Genomic DNA, 7,500 nt, shown 5'->3' on the forward strand with positions numbered 1-7,500 from the left:
TCTTTGCTACTGCTGCACAGGACCTTGTGATTGTAGCAGGAGATTCAATCCTCACCACCACTTGCCTCCCTGTGGAAGAGCAGATGCGGCAGGGTATCACATAGCCAAGGTGCTGGAGTCATGCCCAGAGATCATTCTTCTCAACACGCATAAGCCAACACATGTCAAAAGATAAGTCCTAGATCTCACATTTGTTAAATCACCTCTGGGAAAGAATCAGATAGTGTGTCGACAGACTGCCGCTATCGATCTCTTTGGCACTGTCAACACCTTCGAAGATGGTCCAGCCCCCAATGTGCACATAAATCCAAGATTGAATGTAGACAAGGCCAACTGGCAAGCCTTCCAGAATGGCTTGGCCCAATCTCCTAGACGCAATGCGCCCTCACAGACTGCATATGTGGATGTGCTTGAGGCCAGACTAGTCAGTGCCTTACAGACTATTTGTAAGCGATACGTGAGGTTGGGAGCACCGCTGTCACCAGATGTAAGTGACACGAGAGATGGACTTGGGCTGGTCAAAGAAAGGGTTCTTAGCTTGCTGGTTTATTGTTGAAGACAGATATGAGACCCCCCAAGGAACCCCCGTGTTCCCGGGTGGAGGACGAGGTGGTGGTGGTGGAGCTAGACCCTGTGTGGCTTGGCCTGTCTGCCGTCTCTCCTTCTGCCTTACGGACATGTCCTTTTACGCGGCAGTTCCCTTCGAGGGCGGATGATTATCCCTGTGGGAAAAGAGAAAGCTGGGCGACATCTGCGTCCTGCCCAAGGAGAAGGGCAGCTGCTTGGATGGGGGTGTGAAGTGTTCATCTAGTCTTGCTACATATTGTTGACATTGCTCGGCCACGCGCAAGGCTCGTCCTTGAGCCGACTGTAACGCTTGAAACGATGCAGTAGAGGTTCTGTTCGGTATCTACAGATGGTTCCTGGTGATCCGAGGGTCGCTGGGGTCGTTGCGTGCCAGGGTAGCGGGTGTGGCAGAGGTTTCGCACTGAGGTGCAATATTCAGTAGCGAGGAGGGTCAATCGTCTTCAGAAGCTGAAATATAAGTGTACCAGGCCAATAAAAGGGCTAAGGAGGAGGATTAGAATTTGTTTGTCAATCTCCTTACTGAATTGCAAGAAAAATGAGAGCATAATAAGAACAATTTGTCACAAGAAGGGTAACGTGTCAAGTAAGGTATTAATGACTTAGCGAGTTCAATAAGGTACCATCATATTGAAGAGAGAAAAATTAATTGGATAAGAATTCCATATCTTTGGGGTAAATAGGCAAGTATATATGCTTTAAACACATAGGCAGCTGGGCCTGAACTTAATTCTAACAGTGCGCATCGCGGTGCTTCATTCGTATGAGCGTAAGTGCGCGGCAGGCGCAGGATTCCTTCGTTTACGGCCATGAGCCGGGCTTAAAATTAACTTGCGGTGATAATAACTGTGTAAGACTATATAAAGCATGGTGTCTGCAATGCATTGCCATTACTTGCAACCAGAGACACTACCATCAGTACATATTCACTAAACCTTAAACTAAAGAAGCATAAACTCCAGCATTACAGAGGACAAGATATCAAACTTCGAGAGGACGTCGTAAAAGAGATTTGGGTTTACTTACTAGTCATAGGGATGGCACATAGTAAAATCCCTAATCCTAGGGTGAATTCCGTGTAGAATGGGTAGGTAGGTGTACTGGAGGTGATCAAAATATATGTGTGAATGAGCGACCGATTATTACGGCAAGTATGAAGAAATAGTGATATAAAGAACACAACGATATACGTGTATACACAAAATATAACAATACGCAAGAAGTAATGAAGTGATTACTAATAGGAATAACATATAAGAGAAAAAATAGATAATTTCATTAATTCGACACAAATAAACATGAATAATATGATGGGAGTAGCTGTACATAACAATAATTAATTAAACTCAAAGGTAATCTTTGGTTCTGAGAGAAATGATATATACTAAATTGTCGATCTGAGGATAAAAATGATAATAGACAGAAAAATACTAACACAATACATCAATTACAGGATGGTTAGGGCTGGGGAATGAGGTGTGAAGTGAGGGTTCGTGTCACTTAGGTTTGATCTCAGTGTGTGATTCGTTTGTTGTGTTGAAAAAAAAAATGGTTGACAGTGAGAAGTTATGTAGTATAGAGTTAGTAGTGTGTGTTCGTAGAGTGGCGTGTACTTGAATTTGAAAGAAGACAACTTGTATGCAAGGTATGGGTAGGTATAGGGAGGGCAGTATTTACTTTGGCACTAATAGGTACACTTACTTTTAATAGTGATGAGGAAGTGTTGGTGGTGGTAGGTAGACTTCATTGCTGTGCTGACGAGGGTTCGCAAAGACTTGGTGAGGTAGGTGAGCCGGATTGGCGAGTGTGGTGGCGCAGGACTTCTTCAGTGACTTCGTCAGGAGGGTAGCACATGCGTGAGTGGTAAGCACAAAGTAGTAGGACAGACATAGTCCAGGTCAGAAGAGGAGTTGGTAGCGATGGCTGAGAGTTAAGGAAGGCGAGGAGACACTTCAACAGGAGTAACCTGTTGTTAGATCAGCAACAGGCGTTGGTGGGAGCACTGCTGTCACCAGACATAAGTGACAAGAGAGATGGACTTGGGTCAGTTCAAAGAAAGGGTTCTTAGCTTGCTGGTTTATTGTTGAAGACAGATATAAGACCCCTCAAGCAACCCCCGTGTCCCCGGGTGGAGGACGAGGTGGTGGAGCTGGACCCTGTGTGGCTTGGCCTGTCTGCTGTCTCTCCTTCTGCCTTATGGACGTGTCCTTTTATGCGGTGGTTCCCTTCGAGGGCGGATGTTTGTCCCTGTGCGAAAAGAGAAAGCCGGGCAACATCTGCATCCTGCCCAAGGAGAAGGGCAGCTGCTTGGACGGGGGTGTGAAGTGTACATACGGTCTTGCTACGTATTGTTGACACTATTACTAAATCTCAACCCTGAATGAGGAGTCCCAAAGTCACTTGGTACTATGATGATAACATATTCAAGAAAGATTACTGACGACAGAGAACTCCAGAGAATCTAGCTCTCCTGAGGTATTCTCTCAAAGATGCTAAAGAAACTGCCAAGAGTGTCTGGCAGGAAAAGCGGCTGAAATGGTAGCAATCTTTTGGCTGCCAGACCAAACTAAAAACACTGCTGCAACATGTCAGATGGCCCATAAACCACTCAGCCCCCAGGCACACACATGACACCCCTCAATCAGAAGCAGACCGGTTGGTGCTCGAGTATTTAGCCTGTCTGCCTGCTGGAATGAGGGCAAACCAAGGATGCCTACAAGACAGACTTGCTCTCATATGACACAGGGCAATCAAACCTGATGAAGTGGATGCTATGTTCTCCCTGAGGAAACTAAGAAAAACATGGAAATGGTTCTTTCTTCGGCCCCAGGTTGTGACGGGATCTCCTCTTCCACCATTTCTTACCTAGGACTAGCAGGTGTGCTTGCAGATCTGCAACTCATCAATAATTTTGCTCTACCCCAGAGTTGGAAGATAGCTGACATAGTCCCCATCCCAAAACCGAAGAAGTCGTGGAGGTATCACACCAGTTGTCTGGGTGAGATGGTAGAGAGAATGGCACTAAACCCTTCCCACTGAACTCCTCGATGGGTTCACAAGGGCTACGAGTACAGTTCACAGTATAACCACCTGCTTAAGCACTACCAGCACTATAACTTTTTTGGTATTATTCTTAATACCATAGATGTTAAGCTATTTAGGCGAATGTGAGGCTAGCTCTTGGTGTGGATAGGCGACTATTTCAGGAACAGAATTGCCAAAAAGATTCCTAGATCACCTATCACAGTACTTGCCATTAGAAAAAAGAACATTACAGGGTGGGGTCCTTAGTCCAGCCCTATTCTAATGTCCGGCATCCTCAACATGCAACTTCCAGAAGGGTGCAAAATCATATCCTATGTGGACAATCTTCCAGTGATTTCCAATGGACACCACAGCCTAAGGAGATCCCAGCACTGTCTGGAACTCATGTCTGAAGAATGTAGGATAGGACTTAAGATGGAATAAGTCTGCATGTCCAGGGAATGAATCAAGAGTGGGTTTAGGTCCTCCAGTACCTAGGGGTATGGGTAGACCCAAATCTCTTTCCAAAAGGAGTTCCAGTAACTGGTTGACTAAACTAGGGCAAGACTGTCCGCCATGACAGCAATAACCGGGAGACATAAGAGCAAGACATGAAGTAATAAAATCATTCTATGTACATGCTATTTATCTCAATGAGGACTATATTTCTGTTCCCCTGATCACTGGCAAACCAGTGATTTGAAGCAATTAAAAATGAGGTTGCTAGGATCATTCTAGGAAACATATCTCAGGCATCTGGAGCTAGATTATGGGATCTTTGGAAATAACTCCTGGCTATCTCATATAACGAGAGTGTTAATATACTACCAGTTCAAAGAGTAATTACTAGCTTAAAGAATGGACTATCCCCACCTATGTTGAACCACTGCCATGGGCACAGTTTTCAACCATGTGCTCCAAAGGGAACTCCTCCACGTAGCAGAACATACTTCACAGATGGTTCTGTTGATCCCACAACTCCATACTGCAAGATATGGCATTGCAGTAAGGGACAACACAATATCAATATCAAGGGTAATAGACAATGCTTCACTGCTCCAGGTAGAAGCTATTGCGATCATGGAAGTGCTAGCCCATGTATCCCAAAGGGAAGAGCATGCAATTATTCAGATTCCAGTGCAGCCATTGACAGCACACCCAAAAATATCTACTTCCTGACCACTATGCTTCCCATAGCACAGAGTACACTTCCTCAGGGTAGAGGAGTCATTATAAATTGGGTCCCTAGCCATGACAAACTGAAATTGGCAGGGGTATACTCCCAACTCCCATGGCCGTGCAGCCAAGCAGGAAACCAAAGGCCAGGTCGCTGTCCTGCAAATACACAAAGAGGAAGCGAGAACTTTCCCCTCAACCAGGCAGTAATCAGTAGCCGCCCTGATAAGCAATTTGCACAGGTGCGAGCATACACGCTTTTTGAGACAAGGTCCATCGGGCTAGTAAGAAGATTATGCCTCTTGCTTACACCGAGGAAGCTGCAGTGCCTGATTGCAATCATGCCATAGTAAGCATTCAGTGTTGAATCAGTTGAGACGGTTCTAAATTCCTGAAACAGGCCAGGTCACATACATGTAAGGACAGGGCAAAGCTAGCCTTCATGAATTTCACTGAACTGAATTGAAAACGGCTTCTCCCCTTGCCTGCTTTGAGTCGCTGTCCTGTGCGAAAAGAGAGGAAGCGAGAACTTTCCCCTCAACCAGGCAGTAATCAGTAGCCGCCCTGATAAGCAATTTGCACAGGTGCGAGCATACACGCTTTTTGAGACAGGGTCCATCGGGCTAGTAAGAAGATTATGCCTCTTGCTTACACCGAGGAAGCTGCAGTGCCTGCTTGCAATCATGCCATAGTAAGCATTCAGTGATGAATCAGTTGAGACGGTTCTAAATTCCTGAAACAGGCCAGGTCACATACATGCCTGCTTTGTGCCCGCCCAGTGATCGTGGGATGAGCGCAAACTAATCATAGACAGAGGAGTCTCAAGAACGGAACAACTTACAAACTAGCTACGGACTCGATAGTTGTGATTAAGGGACTACTCTTGTGCAATTGCATAAGCAGGAACGCGAGCCAGAAGACGAGAGGCGTTATGGAAAAGAGAAGAAAGATACTCTTAATAAAAAAGCTAAGTATATGTAAATATTTTATTTCTGTCACAACTAACCGCATTTAACTAAATGTATTTAACTTTGCTTCCACATCTACTTCCACAATAATGCCCTCATTTACACTCTCTTGGAGCCTGCATCAGCACTAAAAACCGCTATGTTGTTGGCCACCATTTTCTTTTGACCACCTTTTGATCACCCTTACTTTGTCTTATGTTTAAGCATTTTCTCCATTCGTTCTCCCTACCGCCCTTTGCATCAGTCAGACACAATTTTCCAAAAGAAACATCTCTCATCACAAACTTTCTCTTCACTTGCCCCTATCCTAAGATTTATTTCTGTTTGATTCAAGTCCGTTTTATATTGTATTGATGCAGGAAAAAAAAAACATATCATACTTAAATCCGGTTTTCTCTTTCAGCAGTTCAGTTTAATTCATTAATTTTATATATATATATTTATATATAGTATATATATATATATATATATATATATATATATATATATAATTGATATATGATTTTATATATGTATATATAATTGTATGTATGTATATATGTATAATGTTATATTGTATATATTGTATAAAATTGTATAAGTATGTATGTATGTATGTATGTATTATGTAAAGTATGTTGTGTTTATATAATCTATAATATAAAATATATATATATAATATATATATATATTTGTGTGTGTGTGTGTGTGTGTGTGTGTGGGGTGTGTGTGTGTGTGTGTGTGTGTATATATGTATGTATATATATTTAAAAATTTTATATATATATATATATATTATATTATATATATATATTTTATGTGTGTGTGTGTGTGTGTGTGTGTGTAGTATATATATAAGGCCGTGGTGGTCGAGTGCTTAAGCATCGGACTCAGACTGACACGACGGGAATCTGAGTTCGAGGGTTCGAGTCACCGGGCCCGGCGCGTTGTTCCCTTGGGCAAGGAACTTCACCTCGATTGCCTACCTAGCCACGGATGGTCAAGGGCCCGCCCAAGTCAGTGCTGGTCCCAGCCGGATAAAATAGAGAGAATGTTTCCTCAAAGGTAACACCGGCGCTCTAGGTGGAAGGGAACTGAGGACCCTACACGTACTCACTCCAGAGCATCACAACAGGAAACTACAATTAAGTGTCATGCTGTGACCACGGCGGCTCAAACATGAACCTACCGTTAAAAAAAAAGTATATATAGAAAATGTGTATATGAGTGATATATATATATAAATATATATTAATATATATATATATAATATTATATGAACCTACCGTTAAAAAAAAGTATATATATGTATATGTGTATATGTGTGTATAGTTTATGGTGTATGTGTATATATATATATATATATATATATATAAATACTAATATAATTATATATATGTGTGTGTGGTGTGTGGTGTGTGTGTGGTGTGGGGGTGTGTGTGTGTGTGTGTGTGGTGTGTGTGTGTGTGTGTATGTATGTATGGGATGTATGTATGTATGTATGTATGTATTATATTTTATATATATATATAATATATATATATATTATAGAATACATGATATACAATGTAATATATGATGATATATGTAAGGGATGTATATGTAGTATATAGTATGTATATATGGTATGATGTATATATATGTATATATATGTATATATATAATGTATAATAAGTATATATATATTATGTATATGATGTTATATATTATATATATAGTATATATATTTATTATGTATATATATTTTTAATAATATGTATATATATCT

The sequence above is a fragment of the Penaeus monodon genome, chromosome 39 (assembly GCF_015228065.2).
Source record: "Penaeus monodon isolate SGIC_2016 chromosome 39, NSTDA_Pmon_1, whole genome shotgun sequence".
In the NCBI taxonomy this organism is placed as follows: Eukaryota; Metazoa; Arthropoda; class Malacostraca; order Decapoda; family Penaeidae; genus Penaeus; species Penaeus monodon.